The following is a 23,042-nucleotide window of genomic DNA, read 5'->3' on the forward strand; positions in this document are numbered from 1 at the left end:
GGATAATGCACGACCGCATGTTGCGGGTCCTGTACGGGCCTTTCTGGATACAGTAAATGTTTGACTGCTGCCCTGGCTAGCACATTTCCAGATCTCTCACCAACTGAAAAAGGTCTGGTCAATGGTGGTCGAGCAACTGGCTCGTCACAATACGCCTGTCACTACTCTTGATGAACTGTGTAATCGTGTTGAAGCTGCATGGGCAGGTGTACCTGTACACGCCATCCAAGCTCTGTTTGACTCAGTGCCCAGGCGTATCAAGGCCGTTATTACGGCCAGAGGTGGTTGTGCTAGGTACTGATTTCTCAGGATCTATGCAACCAAATTGCGTGAAAACGTAATCACATGTCAGTTCTAGAATAATATATTTGTCCATTGAATACCCGTTTATCATCTGCATTTCTTCTTGGTGTAGTAATTTTAATGGCCAGTAGTGTATTTCTTCTCTTCACCAAGCAAACTGGCTTCCCTTCTTTGTCTAAAGCAAACACGTCTTCTGTTGCAGATCAGCACTTCTTCTCTAAGGCGAGAACTCCGTCTGAGCTACTCGGCCACCATTGACGACACGTCGTCGCAGCTTCGCTTCAGCCCGTACCTTTCTTCTACCTTTCAAACGTCAGACAAGTCCTCCTATCAATCTTGCTAAACTGGCACTCCTGGAAGATCGGATACTGCGAAGAAGTGGCAGGAGGAAGATACTCGTAAACCTAAAGCTGTGAGAGCAACTCCGATAGCTCAACCGACAAGAGCTTTGTTCACGAAAAAGGTTTTATTTGTCGAGAAAATTCAAAACAGCGTCAATGTGTTTCTCAACGATCTTCCATATTCACATATTCCACATCTTTTCCATTCACGTCTTAAAGGAAGATGCACTGTAGCGATAAAAATCGTCGCAATTAAGCCGTCGGTTTGTACCAGTCTAATTTCGACTCAGTACAGGCAGACAATGACCGTAAATGAAGTCATATAAGCTACAGTCAGGGTATTCAGAAATAAAACACTGGACGAGAGAGAAACTACGCCGTTGGCCTGGTTATGGAATTATTCCACCATTCGTATAAAATTACCAGCAAATAACGTAAGGAATAATTTCAGCATTCGTATAAAATTACCAGAAAATTACATGCTGTACTGCTCTCTAATGAAAAGAACGCGCGATAGCAAGGCAGACGCGATGCGCGTTTTCATTGTGTTGTGTTGTACACCAGACTAGTACGCGTGGCTCGAAAAAACTCAACAGTTAAATACAGACTGGCACTGTTGTCTAGCAATACTCCCAGCACATTTTTAAATAACGAATTAATGTAGTCTGTCGTCTGCTTTGAACGAATAACAACTTGTTTATTCTATTATATTTTAAAACCAAATCCCATAGACAGAAACCGTGAGGTCTGTGCAGAGTCGGTATTCTTCATACTATATATATATTATCGCAGAAATTACCGCCTGTTAAATATTTATCACGATCGTCAGTGGGAATTTTTAGAAACCTGGATGCCACGTTACTTAGCAGCATTCACTGGTATTGTAATTATCCCTGCATAGACTTACTGAACTTGAATTACTGAACTTTAACGTTTATCTCTTTCATCCCGCCACCTTATCAATCAACACTGTCATTCGTTTCTCCTTTTCATTGTAAATAAATTTAATGATGTTCACAGCAATTCGTCGCAGCCCTCACACAACCATTTTCCACTGTTGTTTTCTGTGGTTGTACTGCGAAACGGCAATATACAGAACTTTGAACTGAAACTTAGCTGGACGAAGTCACATGTCCAAGACAGTACCCGCCAATGCAGGATCTATAATTAGGTTTGTCAAGTAATAACTATGAGTTACTGAGAATCGAAAGTTGTATCAGTTAAAAATTCTTCAGTGGAACGGTTTCCTAGCCTTTTTCTTCTTTATGATGGGGACGTGATGTTTACATTCCCGCTTCACAAAAATTTTCCCCTTTGACACTGGCGCTGAAATAAATAGAGAAATAAAAATTGTGGTGATACACACCGAACACCAAAACACAACATGGCCAGTAACGAAGTGACAATATTTTTCAGACTGCCAAAAAACACAGAGCGCGGGCAGCCGCTGGTCATAGGGGTGGGGAAGGGCTGTTTCAAAGGTGACAACTACCAGCACCATTTGAAACTGTTTAGAGACTGTGGTTCATAGGATTATGCAATAAAAGGAGCTTATTATGACACGACCCTATACACCAAAGAGTCGTTTCCAGTGTGTGATGCGGGCGTATCTGTAGACTATCTGCGTATTTATATGGTGAACGCTGGTGCAGCTGAGCCACGTACGATGCAGAATCTGCAAGCATCCGAAAGCTTTTTTGGCCGTGACAAAGCTACTGAGCATACTGCGCTGTCACCTCCAAAGCCGTGTTTGGATTAGCCAATAAATGTTTCCTAGTTAAAACTGGGAGAAATACGTCACCTGATTTGTCTCGCGCGATGATTTCGGCTGCGACAGCCAGTGAGATATCGCTTGACGTCATTACCTCTCCTAGGACGAGACAAAGGAATCGTTTCATTACCGGACAATAACATACCCTCCACCTTTTATCTCAGGTTATTAGCGGATTACAGTCATCTGCAAAAAAGCTATCATGCTGGCATAGATCATTTGTATAGCATCGAAAAATTTTTGAGTAAAAATAAACTTCGTTTCATTCATCACCATCGACGTTTTTCAAAACCCAAAACTATTTCAATGATAATTGAAATAACAAACCCTTGCAGCAACAACAAATTTGATGCAGTGTTCAATTATTTAAAGAATTAACTTTCTTTGTAAGATTTCTTGTATCTCCAGTCAAGTGCTTCTGTGTAGTATTTTGTACTTTTGAGGTTCGACTTGAGACAAATGTTGTAAAACTTCGCATTTTGTGATCCTTTTTCAGCACCAATGTCGCCTTCTCCTTCTCATTTTTACGGAACGCTTTAACTTCCAAGTTGTGAATAGTCATCGCAGATGCCTGACTGCAGGGAATAATGTAGGGGCCATGGATGCCGCGGGAAAAAGGAGGGAAAAGGTTCTTAGAATTAAATTTCAATAAAATCTGCCTGAAAATATCAGAAGTGACAGGTCGTGAAATGAAAACGTCCAGTACGAAATTAGATGGAAAAAATGTGACGTGCACAGTAATGAATACATCGAAATGCGAAAATAGAGGAAACCAGAAGGTCGCAGGAAGGGGACGAAGGTGAAGTTCATGGAGGAGGTAAGAGTGGCTGACAGGAGAATCATCGGACAGGGAAACAAATGGAGAACAACACGAAAAGGGAATTGGCGGGAGGCGGAAAGGACCATCGAATGTCGATTCAGAGCAGAATATCACTGAGTAGCCGTGGAATCAGATTTAAGACTCATTTTGTTGGCTAGTGTAAAAAACGTTCTCCAGGCGATCTGTCCCATGGTCATAACTGAAACTGTAAACTATTCAGCGAGAAAGTTAGCACCAAGGAAAGACTGGCGATTGCGAAGCCATGGGTTCACATTCCTGATCGTGGTCCTCGTTTTGTGAATATCCTCCAAATCGTCTCCTCAGACCGCTAAATGTTGATTGAATGTCTCATTTTATCTGTGTGTGTGGATGTATATACAAAAGTATGTATGGATGTTTATAGGATTAAATACGATTTCAATATTTGCATCCAGAAACAAGTGCGGGCCGAAGAAACTAATGTGATTCGATTTCATTTCTACCACTGGCACTCTTGATAATTAAAGTTGAAACATGTCTAGCACATTAAAGGAAAGTATCAATTGCAGCTGAGTGATTTATCTGATTCGTGGATGAATTGTGCTTCTTAAGCATTACCACTAACGAGTGTATCACTCTATATGCGTTTCTTGCAACTAGATTTCTGTGGTAGTTGCAGGTTCAACTTCCTACACTCCTGTACTTATGAATTATTTTTAGAGGGACTGTAAACCTTGCTTTAAGTCATGAGATACATATGAACAGAGACAACTCCCCGTCCCCTTAATATGAGCCATGTAGAACTTTCATTGTTACTGGGAGAGCCTCACATGGCCGACCTCTGCACCAAAAGATAAGAGGCTAGTGTAATCCCTACTTTGGAGTCTGCCGGCGTCCCTCACAGTGACCTTGCAGCTGTTGGGAGAATATGTCAGAAAAATAGTGAAATTGGAAGGTGTGAATTTTGTTGCCTTTTGTGTTCTATACATGGCTACGTTAGAGGCAAATATCTTCAAAAAAGACTACCTGATAGTTAAATTTATATTCGTTGTTAATAATTCTTTTTCAGAAACTTTTCTTGCTACAGTCAGCCCTCATTTTTATGTCCTTCCTAGTTCGGTCACCATCATTTGCTTTGTTGCCCAAATAGCAAAATTTATACCTAGTTTTAATGACTCATTCCTAATACAATTTCTTCAGTATTACCTCATTTAATTCTACTACGTTCCATTGCCTTTGTTTTACTTTGAGATTCTTATCCTAGTCTGTTTTCTAAAATACCATCCACTCTTCAATTGCTCTTCCACGTTCTCTGGCGTCTCTGAAACAGTTAACAATTAATCAGCAAACGCCGAAGCTTTTATTTCTTCTCCATGAACTTTAATTTCCTACCCACATGTGTCCTAGGTTTTCTTCAAAGTTTGCCAACGTACAGGTTGAATAGCATCAGAGATAGGCTACAAACCTGCCTCACACACTTGCCAACCACTGTTCCCTTTTCTTATTTTTCGACTCAACACTGCAATCTGGTTTCTGTGCAGGTTGTAAATACTCTACACCTCTGTCTTTTTCCAACCATGACTTAAAAAAACTGATGGTTCGGTAGGATTCATAGCAACAGCACCTATCTTCTTTGGGTTTGGACTTTTTCGAAGTCTGAGGGTAATACGCCTATCTCCTATGTCTTACTCACAAAGTGCAATAGTTTTGACATTGCTGGCTCTCCCAAGGATCTCAATAATTCTGAGGGAATTTCGTCTACTCCAGGAGCCTCGTTTCGACTTAGGTCTTTCGGTGCTCTGTCAAATTATTCTCATAATTTATCTCCAAGCTCGCCATCATCTGTTTCCTCTTCCCTTTTTATAACGTAGCTTATGTTCCCCCCTTGTATAGCCGTTCTGTATACTCTTTCACCTTTCATCTTCCCCTTTTTTGCATAGTGCTGGCTGGCGAAAGTGAAGAAGAATTACAGAAACGTTGAATGGAATGAGCAGTCTAATGGGTACAGAAAACGGAGTGAGAGTAAATTGAAGAAATACGAAATTAATCGGAAGTAGCAGAAACGAGAATAGCGAGAAGCTTAGTATCAGAATTGGGGATCACAAAGTAGACAAAGTCAAGGAATTCTGCTACCTAGGCAGAACCTGGCGTTCTACGGATCGGAGCGTGGAATGTCAGATCGCTTAATGGGGCAGGTCGAATAGAAAATTTAAAAAGGGAAAGGGATAGGCTAAAGCTAGATATAGTGGAAATTAGCGAAGTTCGGTGGTAGGAGGAACAGAAATTTTGGTCAGGTGAATACAAGGTTATAAATACAAAATTAAATAGGGGTAATGCAGGAGTATGTTTAATAATGAATAAAAAATAGGAGCGCGGGTAAGCTACTACGAACAGCGTAGTGAATGCATTATTGTAGCCAAGACAGACACGAAGCCCACTTCGACCACAGTAGTACAAGTTTATATGCCAACTAGCTCCGCAGATGATGAAGAGATTGAAGAAATGTATGATGCGACAAAAGAAATTATTCAGATAGCGAAGGGAGACGAAAATTAAATAGTCATGGGTGACTGGAATTCGGTAGTAGGAAAAGGGACAGAAGGAAACGTAGTAGGTGAATATGGATTGGTTGTAAGAAATGGAAGAGGGAGCCGCCTGTTATAATTTGCACAGAACGTAACTTAATCATAGCTAACACTTGGTATAAGAATTACGAAAGAAGGTTGTATGGGTGGAAGAGGCCTGGATACAATGGAATGTTTCAGATAGATTATGTAATGGCAAGACAGGGATTTAGGAACCAGGTTTAAAATTTTAGGACATTTCCATGGACAGTTGTGGACTCTGACCACAACCTATTGGTTATGAGCTGTAGATTAAAACTGAAGGAACTGCAAAAAGGTGGGAGTTTAATGAGATAGGACCTGGATAAACTGAAAGAACCAGAGGTTGTAGATAGTTTCAGAGAGAGCATTAGGGAACGACTGACAAGAACGGGGGAAAGAAATGCAGTAGAAAAAGAACGGGTAGCTTTGAGAGGTGAAGTAGCGAAGGCAGCAGAGGATCAAATAGGTAAAAAAAAAAAGACGAGAGTTAGTAGAAATCCTTGGGTAACAGAAGAGATATTGAATTTAACCGATGAAAGGAGAAAATATAAAAATGCAGTAAATGAAACAGACAAAAAGGAATACAAACGTCTCAAAAATGAGATCGACAGAAAGTGCAAAGAGGCTAAGCAGGGATGGCTACAAGAGATGTAGAGGCGTATATCACTAGGGGTAAGTTGGATACTGCCTACAGGAAAATTAAAGAGACCTTTGGAGAAAAGAGAATCACTTGCAAGAATATCAAGAGCTCAGATGGAAACCCAGTTCTAAGCAAAGAAGGGAAAGCAGAAAAGTTGAAGGAGTACATTATGTAGATTAAACTGTCAGGAAGTCTTTTCTGAAAGTATTTGTGGAAGTGAAACATGGGCGATAAATAGTTTGGACAAGAAGAGAATAGAAGCTTTCGAAATGTGGTACAAAAGAATGCTGAAGATTAGATCGGTAGATCACGTAACTAATGAGGAGGTACTGAATAGGATTGGGGAGAAGAGGAAATTGTGGCACAACCTGACTAAAAGAAGGGCAAGTTGGTGGGACACGTTCTGAGGCACCAAGGGATCAGCAATTTAATATTTGAGGGAATCGTGGAGGGTAAAAATCGTAGAGGTAAACCAAAAGATGAATACAGTAAGCAGATACAGAAGGATGTAGGTTGCGGTAGTTAATCGGAGGTGAAGAAGCTTGAACAGGATAGAGTAGCAAGGAGAGCTGCATCAAAGCAATCTCTGGACTGAAGACCACTACAACCTCAAGGCATAAAAATAACCCATGATGGACGTAGCAAGGAGGGCGTAAAAGGTATACTAGCAGTGGCTAACAGGGCATTCCTGGCCATGTGAAGTCTATAGGTATCAAACGTAGGCGTTAGTTTGACGAAGAAACTTCTGAGAATGTAGCGGTTTGGAGCACAGTATTGCGTTGTAGTGAAACATGGACAGTGGGAAAACCGGAAAGTAGAGTATCGCTTTATTTAAGATGTGGTGCTACACAAGAACGTGTAAAATTAGATGAACTGATAAGGTAATAACTGAGGAAGTTCTCTGGGGAATCGTCGAGAAAAGAAACACATGGACAGAGTGAAAGGCTGCAGCAGTTATAATAGAGCCTTCAAATGGCCCGACAGTCGAAGGCGCATAAGTCCTTCCCATCAGACTCGGTGTAGATGGCAGCGCTGCGGCTAAGTTTTGCATCACCTCGGTTCCGAGAGTTCCGGAACCTGTACAGAAAATTGGAATAGAGATCCACATAAACATCACTTCCGCTCTTTTTATTGCTCATGGAAACCACACATTGCTTGATTTACCACCATACAGCGAAATCTTCAGAGGTAGTGGTCCAAATTGCTGTACACAGCGGTACCTCTAATACCCAGTAGCACGTCCTCTTGATCTGATGCATGCCTGTATTCGTCATGGCATACTATCCACAAGTTCATCAAGGCACTGTTGGTCCAAATTGTCCCACTCCTCAACGGCGAATCGGCTTAGATCCCTCAGAGTGGTTGGTGGGTCTGGTTGAAGGCATGTGCGATACTCATCGGTGAAGAGAACGTGATGCCAGTCCTGAGCCGTCCATTCGGAATGTTGTTGGGCCCATCTTTAGCGCGCTGTATGGTGTCGTGGTTGCAAAGATGGACCTCGCCATGGTCGACGCCGGACAGTAGAGGCTCTGCATCCGCAAGATGATAACAAAGCGGCTGAAGTCTTTGGACGGGAACCAGAGACCCTCAGAGTGAAAGGCGGCAGCAGTTATAATAGAGCCCTCAAATGGCCCACCAGTCGAAGGCGCGGAAGTCCTTCCCACCAGACTCGGTGTAGATGACAGCGCTGCGGCTAAAGCGGCAAAGTCACGAGAATGGGACCTGACAGAAGCTTGTACACAGCTAGAGGAGACTACGATAAATGGACATGGGTCTCTAATCCAGGACGATCTATTGCAGACTAAGGTGCTTCCGCTGGAAATGAACAATATTTGCAAGTGACTAGACCCCATTGGTTATACTTCCATGAGGCAGAAGTGACTTGGCCTGCTTTTCCCTCACCCTCGGTTTTTCTGAATGTCCTCTGATATCCCATTTTTACGCTTCAGGCACTCTTTCTGGCGCATTTTGCAGCGTCAGTGTACTGAATAGCTACTCTTGCGTCCGACTTACACTATCTTGCTTAATCATGTGTCGTAACGGCACTTCTCTGCCTGTAACATCAATTTGCTGCGTTGGCGTCTTGGACTGCTCAGCTCATACGGTTTGCAGCAATTACCTTAGTAGTGCGGTAGTAATGTTTACAATAGTAGTGGACTCTCCCTGTTGAAACTCCATCTGGCATGTGGCCAGTAATTGAAAAAGTGCCACCCGTGGTAGCCGCGAGATCGAGGTGTCTTTTGACGGTTCGCGCGGCTCCCCCCCTCCCCCCGCCGGAGATTCGAGTCCTCCCTCGGGGGCATGGGTGTGTGGGTTTTGTACACAGCGTAAGTTAGTTTAAGTTAGATTAATTGTTGTCTAAGCCCAGGGACCAATGACCTAAAGCAGTTTGGTCCCACAGAACGTTACCACAAATTTCCAAAATTTATGCAGTAAAACGGCAGCATCAGGCATGAACCCTACCTCAAGTTTGCAAATTGAGAAAGTATCATGATGATCTCTCCATTGACAAAAGATTCCAGAACAGTCCCCCATTCGTATTTCCGGGGGTAGAGGGCTGTCAAGGGGGAAGCGACCATGAGACAAACATTGAGTAACCAACGAAAGGATAACGTTCTGTGCGTCGGAGAGTGGAATGTCAGAAGTTTGAACGTCGTAGGGAAGCTAAAATATCTGAAAAGGGGAATACAGAGGCTCAGTCTTGGTGTAGTTGGGGTCAGTGAAGTGCAGTGGAAAGATACTGGGCAGATAAGTACAGGGTGATCAAAAAGTCAGTATAAATTTGAAAACTTAATAAACCACGGAATAATGTAGATAAAGAGGTAAAAATTGACACACATGCTTGGAATAACATGGAGTTTTATTAGAACAAAAAAAACAAACAATGTAACCTCCCCACAAAAATAATTTTAAAAATTGAAAAATGAAAATGAGCTAAGTGTAACCTCCCCACAGAATTGTTTATATTTAAAATATGAAACATGCGTGAACTCCCCACAAAAATAATAATTAAATGAATTTTAAATATTGTAACCTCTGAACAAAATTGGCTCCCATTTATAGTCTGTGTGCAGAAATGCATTCACATTCAATGTTCCCACAAAATTCTTTTCTCATTTTATGTCAAGTTCGAAAAATAAAAATTCCTAAATACCAAAATAATAAAAAAGTTTAGCAACCTGATAAATTTTATGAGGACAGCAGCGCTGCCCTTCGGCCCTGTACTCTGAATAAAAAAAGCAAAAATTTTTACCTCAATAAAAACTGCAATTATATCTGCTCTTAATTAGATATTTTTCGACACAGCTTCGTGCAATGCTGGCGTATATTTTTTTTCTTTTGATTCTTGGAAGGAATGATCATGCATTGGAAATATTCTTTAGAATGAAATGAATGCTTTTCTTTAAAGGAGCTACTTTATATTATAAAAATTATTATTGGGGCATTTTTTAAACAAATTAATTGACAATTAACATACATTATTAGATATGCGCAAGGCTGCTTCTTTACCTTCTACAACAATACTCATCCTCCAGAGTCATGACCAGAGTTCCGAGCAGAGCACACAGCCGACACACGCCGACTCCACCAGATTACTCTCGACTCGCGCAGACAAGCGCAGACTAGCGACAAGCAACAACTAACGACAAACTACTCTCTGGTCAGAGATTCTGTCATGCCTCGCCCATCGCCGGCAAAGCATACGTCTTACATAACCCTCCACTGAGGGGGCAAAAATTTGGCAGCGATGGTGAGTCAATTGGACTTGCCATGAACAACAAATTTTTCTTAATGAACTAACTTTACAATCACAGAATATATACATATATATAGGTGCAGAACATGAAATAAAATATAGTGCACATGCCCTGAGTACAGAACATATCAGGCAATGACAAAATGTATACACAATGAGTACAAAACATATTAACAAATGGCAAAAGTGCACACGCACTGTAAAACTCTTTAGCATTTTTACAGCAAATAAACATAATGAGTACAAATCATATCGACAAATGACAAAAGTGCACACGCACTGTAGTTCAGAACATATCAGCAAATCACAAAAATGTATATGCAATGAATACAAATCATGTTAACAAAATGACGAAAGTGCACACGCACTGTAGTACAGAACATATCTAGGAATCACAAAATGTATACGTAATGAGTACAAATGGCATATAGTGCACACGCACTGTAAAACTCTTTAGCATTTTTACATAACATATCATGGAGTGAAATAAAGTGCACATGCACTGTATAAGTCTTTAGCATTTTTACATATCATGGAGTAAAATAAAGTGCACACGCACTGTAGAAGTCTTTAGCATTCTTACATAACATATCATGGAGTGAAATAAAGTGCACACGCACTGTATAAGTCTTTAGCATTTTTTAGAACAACTGATCTTGTTAACAAATGAAATGAAGTGCACACGCACTGTATATGTCTTTATCATTTTACAAGAATTTAAACGCATTGTATAAGTGTTTACCATTTTACAAGAACTAGGAAAGGAATGAGAAGGATTGCGTCATGGTTGTAGCACTTTAGGTTGCACGCAGCTGCACTGAAAGTCCATATCTTTCTATAGAAGCACAACACCAAGTGAGACAATCTGAAGTTCTTTTCCTTGAAGTATTAATCAGTGTAGCCAAGACACTGAAATGTCGTAATAATATTCCATGCTATCATTTTGGTAGTACACTAGGTACACCAAACAGTGGGACCATAATAACATCTCCATCGCTCAAGGTGGTGGACAGCATGTCGTGTCAACACCACGTTCTTGTAAAGTACACCAACGTAGAATTAGTGCAAAAACCAAATATAGTGCTCCAAGATCATGAGGATAGACAGGACAAACGGATATTGCAGTAATTTCTGGTAATTAGGTCAGAAGGTGAAGGACATTAAGTCACATACTAGTCTTCATTGAGAATTACACTAGTCTAACAACTGATTTGAGTAATTGGTGGCACTCATCGCCCAGTTATTGAACATTTCTGTACCATGTATGTAGTATTACAGAATAATGTTCATAAATTATCTGAATATAGTAATTATTGGCACCCATTGGCCAGATACAAAGCATTGTTTTGTGCATTATTCAGAAGTCATCATTCAAAATGAGTTAATTATTGGCATAGCATTTATACATAATTCATCTAATTATAGTAATCATTGGCATCATAGGTCATCTCATTACAGTAATCAGTGGCATTCATTGCCCAGTTACAAAGCATTTTTTTATGCATTATTCAGAAGTCATCATTCAAAATGAGTTAATTATTGGCATAGCATTTATACATAATTCATCTAATTATAGTAATCATTGGCATCATAGGTCATCTCATTACAGTAATCAGTGGCATTCATTGGCCAGTTACAAAGCATTTTTTATGCATTATTCAGAAGTGATCATTCAAAACAAGAGTTAATTATTGGCATAGCATGTATAGAGTATAACAAAAATATTATTTACAGAAATTATGCGCATAGTATTGATGCGTTATTACAAAGCATCATTCAGTATTACTCAGAATTCATCATTCAAATGACATACTATTCAGAGCTGATCAGTATTACTCAGAGCTCTCTTAAACTGGTAGCATTATTTGGGACTGGTAATACATTTTTTTGTGCTAGCAATGCATTGCGTTGAGATCGATAATTAATTACTGGGGAATAACAATATTTGCTTTTGACTTATTGCTGGAAATGCAGCTGTAGCAAGGTTATGAAACAAGTGGAGTATATGTGATCACATTCATAAATGACATAGGTTTAATGAACAACTGCTTATAGCACATTAATTTCATGAATAATTTCTCCTGCAAAATATACAAAATGGATTATTAAACTGAAAGAAGAAACGCATATTATGCTGAAAAGTAGTGAACTTCGAATTAACAGGTAGTGAAATGTGTATAAAAATATATATATGTTCTCTAGCTGTCCTTTCCAAAACCTTCAGTCATCATACCATGCGTTATAAGACATACTGTCAAAACGAACTGCAACAAATACTTCAATAACTACATAGCATTTCTTAACTAACAGTAAGTATATAAACTTCATCATTATCCTCATCTGTAAAGAAAAAACTTCATTATCCATATTATCATAACTCCATTATTATCATCACCTGTAAAGAAAAACTTCATTATCCATAGTAGCATATTCTTCATCATTATTCATCACCATTCATTATCATCTGCAAAAAAGTCACTTCATTATTCATTATACAACTATTCCTTATTTCTAGCATATTTCACCACTAAAACTAAGATGTGTAGTTCTGTCTGACAGCCTGCATCAATCGTCTCGTATTCTGAAAGAAAAAATTAGTTAAGACTGCTATTCTACGATGTGTAAAGTATATTCTTGTTAATGCTTATTAATTCTGATCCATTTACTCTTCGTCACGAGGTATTGCATCTTCTTTCGTTCATTCCGAAGGTGAAATTCCCATTTCTGTTTAATTTATTTCTTTTACACGTTATTTCTTTCTGAAAATGATGAACAAAGATTAATGTCTTGCATTTAATTCATATACCCATTAAATAAAAACTGGTTTCTAGTGATATAATTGAGCATACAACATAGCATGACAGAAAACGTAATATGTCAAAAACATAGACAGTGTTCAGAGGCAAAAATGTACACAGTGTATCACAATGTAGCAGCAAAAAAAAAAAAAAAAAAAAAAAAAAAAAAATGTAAAATAGTCACGATGTTGAGCTATCATAAGCGACTTGCTAACCTTACCTTTCCGGGCACTTGTCAAGAAAAAATACGACAATCCTCAGTAAGTAGTCACATAAATATAATTGCATAAGTAGTCATAAAATGTGTAAGTTCATCTGGAAAAATATGCACGGTCTGATGTGTAGCGACAAGAAGAGCGACCTGCTAACCTGACCTTGCCGGGCACTTGCCAAGAAAAAATACGATAATCATCAGTAAGTGTTCATGTGAATATAATTGCATAAGTGGTCATAAAAAAATTAGGAAATGGCATTACAGTGTGATAAATCATAAAGTATGTTCATTCAATAAAAGGTTTGATGTTGGAGACGTGGTGGTTCCCTTTGGTTTTTCTGGTTCTCAGAGTTTCGACGTGTACTACATTGGGGTGAGGAATGCTGCGAATCCGATATGGACCTGCGTATAGAAGCTCAAATTTACTGCATCTACTCTTTCCTCTGTTGGATAAATAGTGTGTACGTACTAATATCTTCTGTCCAGTGTGAAAGTAACGGCGTGTACAAACCTGTTTTTGCTGTCTTCTCCGGCGCTCTGCGGCACGTTTGATGTTGTTCAGCGTAATGTCAATTATTTCATGGTGTCGTAGTCGACGAGATGTAGGAAAGGTTACTTATTCTTTAATTTTGTTAGGTGGTTCAACATTTTTCAGTATAACAGACGGAGATAGCATAGTAGATTCATTTGGTATGGAATTAATTACTTCCTGGAATGAGAGTATGTATGTGTCCCAATCAATATGTTTTTTATGTCAGTATATTCTACACAGTTTACCAATTTCTTTCATTAATCGTTCACATGGGTTCGAAGAAGCATGGTACCTGGATATATAGATCGGAGAAATGTTTCTAGCTCGTAACATAAGTGTCCATATAGCAGATCGAAATTGTGATCCATTGTCGGAAATTACTTTCAACACATGCCCTACATGAAATAGAAAATGTTTTACAAATGCTTTCGAAACAGTTTTAGCAGTAGCTTTGCGTAACGGTGTGAAGGTAACAAATTTTGAAGTGAGTTCAACAGCGACAAAGATGTAGCAAAAACCTCTATTAGTTCTGGGAATCGGACCAAAAATGTCTACAGCGGCAATATGTCTCAATTTAACAGGTACAATGGGATGTAATGGAGGAACATGTGAAGTCGTGTCTGATTTATCTTTCTGGCAGATTTTACATGACACAAAACTCGTCGTATACGTTTCTCCATGTTGGTAAAATAACAGTTCTGCCTCAGTATAAGAAAACATTTTATGGCTCCGTAATGTGCGTAACTTAAATGAGTATACCAGATTAATTTGTTAACAAGTTCGTCAGGAATGCATAATAACCAGTTGTTGCTGTCAGGATGAGAGCGGCGAAACAGAATGTCATTGCGTACAGTGTAATGGTTTCTAATGGTAACATTATTCTTATCTTGCCAAAGGTGTTTAATTTCTTTCCACACGTTGTCTTTACTCTGCTCTTGTGCTATGTCTTGTAATGACGACGAAATGAAATTTTCAAATGCAACTTGTTGAATGTACATGACGCTGAAATTTGCTTTGCAGAAGTTGGTTGCGATGTCTTGCTGATTGTTGTTAAGAGAACGGGATAGTGCGTCTGTTACCATATTTTGTGTACCGGGAATGTGAACAATTGTAAAATTAAATTCCTGCAAATAAAGTTTCCATCTACTTAATCTGTCGTGTGTAAATTTAGCCGAAAGTAAAAATTGTATCGCTCTATGATCTGTGTAAACGGTAGTGTGTCTTCCATAAAGAAAATGCCTAAATCTGCTAAAAGCCCATACAACACATAATGTTTCAAGTTCTGTAACAGAATAATTTCGTTCAGCAGGTGACAGAATGCGACTTGCAAAAGCGATGTTTTTAATTACTGTATAACCATCTTCTTCAATTTCCTGAAAAATATGTACGCCTAAAGCGGTGTTAGAACTGTCGGTGGTAATGGAAAAATTTCTGGTAAGATCTGGGTGCGATAAAAGTGGTGCATTCAACAGGGCATCTTTCAGGTTCACAAATTCAGAATGTGCTTGCCTATCCCAGGACCAATAGTGTTTTTACCTGTCAATTGACATAATCTAGGGGTGTCTAAAGCAGAGTAATGAATAAATTTACGAAAAAAGTTAATTAGACCCAAAAAACTGAGTAGTTGTTTCTTCGTCGTAGGAACAGTAATGTCACGTAAAGCTTGAAGTTTTTCCGGGTCAGGCGTAATGCCCTCTGCTGAAATTACATGTCCAAGAAATTTTATAGAAGTTTTACCAAAGTGCGATTTACTGAGATTAACTGTGAGTCCTTATGCACGAAAAGTTTGCAACAGTTGTTCTAGAATCAGATTGTGTTCAGACCAGTTAGCTTCTGCTATAAGAATGTCGTCTACGTACGTTGTGATTCTGTCTTTAAGTTCTGTCGGAAGTATTGTATTCAAACCGCGAATAAAAGCTGCTGAAGAAATTGTTAAACCGAACGGTAATTTACAAAATTGATAACAGTCACCAAAACAGAGAAATGCTGTGTACTTTCTGCAGTTTGGATGGAGATGAATTTGCCAAAATCCCAATTTCAAATCTAATGTGGAATAAATAGCAGTACCATGAAATTTGTGTAGAAGTTCTTCTAGTGTCTGTGGGCGATCTGTTTCATTAATAATAATGTCGTTGATGTGACGCGAATCAAGTACGAGGCGAAGTGAACCATCCTTTTTCTTAACAATATGGAGCGGGTTTATGTACGGACTAACTGCCGGTTCAATAATTCCTTGGTCAAGCATAGCTTGCAATTCTTTCTTAACTTGTTCTCTGTGAATGTACGGAATGGGATAATGCTTGGCTTTAAATGTGTCGTGCTGTTTAACTTGAAATTCATACATAAAACCGGACATAGTACCAGGAACGTTGTCAAAAACTGGAGCTTGCTGTAAAAGAATTTTGCGTAGTTGCGTGCGTTCGTCGTCTGTATTTGAACTGCTCTGTTTAACTTTATCAGAAATCGTCTGTATAACGTCATAGTCGGCTTCGTCAGGAGTATTATAGTTGTGTACGTACGTATCTGTGAACAATATGGAATTACAGTCTATGTTACGTGATGCAGAAATGATCTCTGTACGATTAATTGTTTGTTCTTCTGCAGATAAAGAATGCTGAAATTCTAAAGCCAGTTGTACATTTTCATCCTTTAACATTAAATAGGAATTTTGAAAATCAATAATTGCGTCGTGTTGTACCAGAAAATTCGTACCTAAAATAACGTCTGTTGTCAATAAGGGAACAATCCAAAAATTTGAGTGAAATGTATGACCTGCAATAAAAAATGATAAATGTGTCTGTAATTTAACATCTACTCCTTTACTCGATACTGCTCCTTTTACTTTCGTTTTGCCTAATGGTAACGTAGGATAGGTATTCTCTTTGTTACACTCGTTGAAAGTTTCTTCATTTATAACTGACATAGGTGATCCAGAATCGATTACTGCTGAAAATTTCGATGATCCAATTTTAACTTCGATGACAGGGTGTGAAATGGTTTTTTGAACAACTGGTCTTTCCTGCAAAAGAGTGTCTCGGATGTCGTCAAAAGTAATAACATTTTCGTGAATAAGATTCTGTGTATCTGAAGTATTGCTTACGTTGCTGGAAGATGCAACCTGTACTGTATCTAGTCAAATTCTATCTGACGTGTTATTATTTTCAGGAGGATGCTGTGGCATTTCCACTATTTGTACTGTTCTATTATTTCTTCCTAACGTATTACGTTCGGGATGATACCTACTGTCTGGTTCATTCATAATAATATGTTGTTGCTGATCTTCTTGCTGCTGATAAGATAGACTGTTATTAAATGTACGCTCAAAATTGTGCTCATTATTTTTAGGTCTGTCATGATAGTCATTTCTATACGGCGCATTGCGATAGGAATTGAAATAGTGTGTTTTCTGTACGTACTGATTTCCTTGTTGCTGTGCGTTACTATTTGTTGGGGCCGACGCTATACGCGAACGCGGCGAAACATTAAAGCTTGTTTGACCTTGTGCATTACATTGTCGGTTAGGTATGCTAACCGGTTGGCTTTCATGCTGTTGCGGTGGAAAACGTCTATTGTTACAAAAATGTGGTTCCTGTTGCTGATAATTTTGACGATACTGATAATTAAAATTTTGTCTGTTATTAAAGTTCTGGTGGTTGTCGTTCCTGAAGCGTCTATTAGCTTTGCTATTGAAATTGCGTGGCTGATCGTAATTGCTGTATGTTTGTTGACCTTGGTTATTATATGAAAAATTTTTGTTTATAAAGGAATAATTCGATTGCTGCACTTCCGAAAGCTGTAACAGATCTCTGAATGCCGAAATATTTTCTTTCTGCTGACCCGATAAAAGTGACACTCTTAATGATCGTAGTAATTTAGAAATACATAACTGAATTAGTGCAGATTCACTGTATGGTTCACTTAAGTACTGGTTTTGTTGGACCACGTGTTCAAAAAATTGCGTGACGCTGGGAAAATTTGAGTTCTCATAATTCGGTCAACTAATTAGTTGATCCTTAATTCCGCGCTGTGTCGTCTTCGACCAATACGCTGACAGAAAAGCATTCTGAAATTCTTCTACCGAGTAGCATTGTCTCGCGATCGGTCTCATACGAGTTGCCGGTTCGCCTTCCAAAAAACTGCAAATAAATTCAAGTTTGTGCGTTACAGGCCAAGTCGGTGGAAAAGCAAAGCTAAATTGTTGTATCCAATCCAAGGGGTGAATCTGTGTTCTGTCATTTTTAAATACTTTAAATTTTCTCACTGATAGAAAATGTTTATAATCAAAATTATCGTCTCTGTACGTCTGAACAGGTTCAGGATTGTATGAGAATCTATTTGTCTGTGATTGTTCGGAATCTAAGTCACGTTCTCTGTGTAAATTACCCAAATTATACTGGCTGTGTGCGTGTGAGAAATGTTCGGAATGTGCCGTATGCTGTGACGTGCTATTAACCGAAATATTTTTTATCTCTGTCACTTCTTGCTGTAAAGTTGACAATTTTCTACGTATGTATTATTGGACGAATCTATCTCACTGATCGTCTGCTGTAAATTTTGGAATTCAGGTGTTTGATTAAACGAAATCGGTGAAGTATCGTCTGATTTGCTGTCATTATTACCTTCAATAACGTCAATACGACTTGCCAATTCATCATATTTTTCAGACAGTATTTTTACCTGTTCATCGTTTTTCGTGTCACAAGCATTAATTTGTTTTTGTATTTTACGTGTGGTTTCGTTCAATTTTTTAACGTCAGCTTTGATGACTTCGGGATCCTGAATTAGTTCTAATTGTTCAAGTCTGTCGGTCACTGACTGAAAGTCTACTGTGTGTGTGTCTGTTTTTGTTTTAAGATCGGAAATTTCATCACGCAATTCGGTGTTCAACTGTTTGATAGTATTAATTTCGTCTGATACAGTAGCAATATTGTTGTCTACGTATGTTTTTGCTTTCGTAAACAATTTGCGTTTATCTTCCTGTCTCTGTGCGGTAATTGTTTCCATAACTTGTCGCTTTACTTTATTCTGTTCCTGTATAAATTTACGGTAACGCGTTTCACTGTTTTTCAGGTGATGATTAAAACGATCGTCAAGTTGACTGTTCTGTTGGTCGAATTTCGCGTCTACTTTTGCATCCAGTGTACGCGAAAGTTCTGCTGACATTAATTTAAACTCGTCGCGTAACTGTGTTGCGTTTTCAGAGCATTGTTTACCGACTGCACTAATTTCGTCTCTAAGTGATTCTGTTGTAGCTGTTTGCATATCCCTTAATTCTTGAGCAACAGATCTAATTTCTTCACTACTTTTCCTAGCACAAGCCTCAGTTTCCTCACGTAATTGTTCTTTAGTATCATGACATTGCGCGGCAACGGCTGTAATCTGTTCACTAAGCTGTTTGGAACTTATCTAGTTTTTCATTAAGTTGTTTGAGATTTTCACTAAGTTGTTTGTGATTGTTGTCTTGTCTATCATTCGACTGTTTAAGACTTTCATTAAGTTGTTTGAAATTTTCACCAAATTGTTGTTTGAGATTCTCGTTTTGTTCCTTCTTAAACTGTAGCAATACTGCCATAATTTGATCCAAGCCAAAAGTAGCTGCTGTATTTTCTGTGCTGTGTGATGGTGTATATGCATTTGTCACGTTTTCTGTAACCATTTGGTCATTCTGTAATTTTTGAAAAGGTTTGCCAATCGGATGTGCACTGTTGGTCACTACACCGGAATGAAATAAATCTGTCGTACTCTGATTACACTGTTCATTTTCATTAGAAAAATTTGTCTGTTCATTACGTAAATTTTGCAAACCGGGTGTGTCAAGCTGGGCAGCGTTCATTGTAACAGAACGTGCCGCGTCATCAATTGTCGTTAAATTAACAGAGGGCACAATTGAATTTATTTGTTCATCATTAGCATTAAAATCATTACTAGTGGTCAGTACGCACTCATGGTCTGTAAATGGAGGATTGTCATCATTACACTGAGTGTCGCAAGTATTATTGGTCAAATTATTAGAGTCGGCTATTTCACTCATTACACATCGCGATGTACTGTTAACAGTTTTTCGCGGCAATTTTTTACAAATCAAAATTATTCACAAATGAAACAAAGACAATGCAAAATGCAACAAACACAATTACAACAAAGAGCAACAAATTGCCGATGATCTGTGAAAGAAAGAGTGACAAATTAGTAAATGCGTTGCGCCAGATGCAAACTACGTTTAAATAAATAAGAGCAGATATATGACTACTTATCAGAAGATTCGCAAAGAAATACGATCCTGGCAGGGTCGCCAAGTGTAACCTCCCCACAAAAATAATTTTAAAAATTGAAAAATGAAAATGAGCTAAGTGTAACCTCCCCACAGAATTGTTTATATTTAAAATATGAAACATGTGTAAACTCCCCACAAAAATAAAAATTAAATGAATTTTAAATATTGTAACCTCTGAACAAAATTGGCTCCCATTTACAGTCTGTGTGCAGAAATGCATTCACATTCAATGTTCCCACAAATTTTTTTCTCATTTTATGTCAAGTTCGAAACAGAAAAATTCCTAAACACCAAAATAATAAAAAGTTTAGCAACCTGATAAATTTTATGAGGATTGCAGCGCTGCCCTTCGGTCCTGTATTCTGAATAAAAAAAGCAAAAATTCATACCTCAATAAATACTGCAGTTATATCTGTTCTTAATTAGATATTTTTCGACACAGCTTCGTGCAATGCTGGCGTATATTTTTTTTTATTCTTGGAAGGAATGATCATGCATTGGAAATATTCTTTAAATTGAAATGAATGCTTTTCTTTAAAGGAGTTACTTTATATTATAAAAATTATTATTGGGGCATTTTTTTAAACAAATTAATTGACAATTAACATACATTATTAGATATGCGCAAGGCTGCTTCTTTACCTTCTACAACAATACTCATCCTCCAGAGTCCTGACCAGAGTTCCGAGCAGAGCACACAGCCGACACATACCGACTCCACCAGATTACTCTCGACTCGCGCAGACAAGCGCAGACTAGCGACAAGCAACAACTAACGACAAACTACTCTCTGGTCAGAGATTCTGTCATGCCTCGCCCATCGCCGGCAAAGCATACAACAAAGTTCACAAAATGTTCGACAGATGGCGCTGGACAGCAATACGTCAGTGACTGCGCATGACAATCGTGTATAAAAGGAGCTGTAATTAGAGAGAGAGACCCTTTAGGGGGAATCGAAACCCAATAAAGGAAAAAAAAAGAGAGAATCAGATGCGCCAGCAGTCGCAGCATGTTGACGTTATCTGAAGAGGCGCTTTTATTGAAGCTGTATTATCAGAATAGGGAATGTGCTAGTTCAGCGTTACGATCCTATCGCCATAGGAAGGGGAATCGAGCGGTTAAAGGTCCGTTGACAAATGCAGCTGTGGCGAAAATGATTTCGAAGTTCGAAGCCACGGGTTGTTTAGACGATAGACCCCGTAGTGGCCGACCGAGCACAAGGCGTAATGCTGCTGAGACAGTTCAGGAAGAAATGGAGACTGTAGCGGGTTCGTCTATGCACGGGGAAGTCAGCGCTCGTGCAGTCGCACGTCGCACCGGCATTCCATACACTACTGTTTGGTTGGCACTCAGGCGTACCCTCCGATGCTATCCGTACAAAATCCATCGGCATCATGAACTGTTACCTGGCGGTTTAGTGAAGCGGAGGGCATTTGCGGTGTGGGCGTTTCAAAAGATGGCGGAAGACGACGATTGGTTGAGTAACGAGTTGTGGACCGACGAAGCTCATTGCAAGATCCGAGGGTCTATCAACGCCCACAACTGCAGAATTTGGCCTACCGAAAATCCTAGAACTGTCGTGGAAATTCCATTGCACGACGAGAAAGTCACGGTATGGGTTGCATTAATCACATCTACCGTTATCGGGCCTTTTTTCTTCGAGGAAATGCGTGATTCTGGTTTTGTAACTGCTACCGTGACGGGTGAGAGATACGCCGATATGTTACACAATCGCATCATCCCCAGCCTGGCTGATGAACACCTGCTGGAACGTACGATGTTTATGCAGGATGGCGCTCCACCCCATACTGCTAGAGGCGTGAAAGATCTCTTGCGCGCGACGTTTGGCGATGATCGTGTGCTCAGTCGTCACTTTCGACATGCTTGGCCTCCCAGGTCCCCAGACCTCAGCCTGTGCGATTATTGGCTTTGGGGTTACCTGAAGTCGCAAGTGTATCGTGATCGACCGACATCTCTAGGGACGCTGAAAGACAACATCCGACGCCAATGCCTCGCCATAATTCCGGACATACTTTACAGTGCTGTTCACAACATTATTCCTCGACTACAGCTATTGTTGAGGAATGATGGTGGACATATTGAGCATTTCCTGTGAAGAACATAATGTTTGCTTTGTCTTACTTTGTTATGCTAATTATTGCTATTCTGATCAGATGAAGCGCCATCTGTCGGACATTTTTTGAACTTTCGTTAGGTGAGATTAATAGCGTATTGACATAATGACTGAATGTAATATGTTATTACGATGTCATTCTTGACTTTAGCATAGACAGCACGAGGCTTGCAGTCCGCAGCCCCTTGCGGCACTGTGCGGGCCACTGGCGGCCAGATAAGTCCGCACGTGTTAGTTGGAGGCGCCCGGGCTCCCACCTGCCCACTCAACTCGCCAGACCGCGGCGCCGCGTCGCCCACGCGTCAGCGCCGGCCGCCATTAACGACCAGCGGTTCCCGTTGCTCCATTCAGGACGGCGCAGCCTCATTGAGGCGGTCTACTGACTGGAAACACACGCACTGGGCACTTACGCCACGAAGCAGTCTTCCTAGAGAACGAGAAGAGAAAGACCAGGGGACAAATAACGCAAGCCCATCCTGACACACTTCTTTCTGCCAATCGCACGAGGCTTCCGCTTGCTTTGAGGCCGCAGGCAACGCGCAGTCGCCTTGAACCTGTAGATCGTGTCAGGGGGAACGGGGGGGGGGGGGGATTTACGAGGACAAAACTTATGGCCAGGCCAAGGCTTGGAATAACAAACGGCGTGAGGGCGTACGTATCATCGTCAAAAAGGCATTCTACTCTTAGACTCTCGGTTGTAATCTTCTCTTGACGCCACTGGCGTCTGTGTGTTACGTATTACGGATGACGCAAACGAAGCACATTCAACTAGAGGGATTTCGTTTCACGCTCGGTTTTGAATCCTGTTGACTGAAACGTATTGTATTTCTGTGTCCAACTCGTACATCGTTCTTCGTATTTGGTAATCAGAAT

This window comes from Schistocerca cancellata, chromosome 8 (assembly GCF_023864275.1).
Source record: "Schistocerca cancellata isolate TAMUIC-IGC-003103 chromosome 8, iqSchCanc2.1, whole genome shotgun sequence".
In the NCBI taxonomy this organism is placed as follows: Eukaryota; Metazoa; Arthropoda; class Insecta; order Orthoptera; family Acrididae; genus Schistocerca; species Schistocerca cancellata.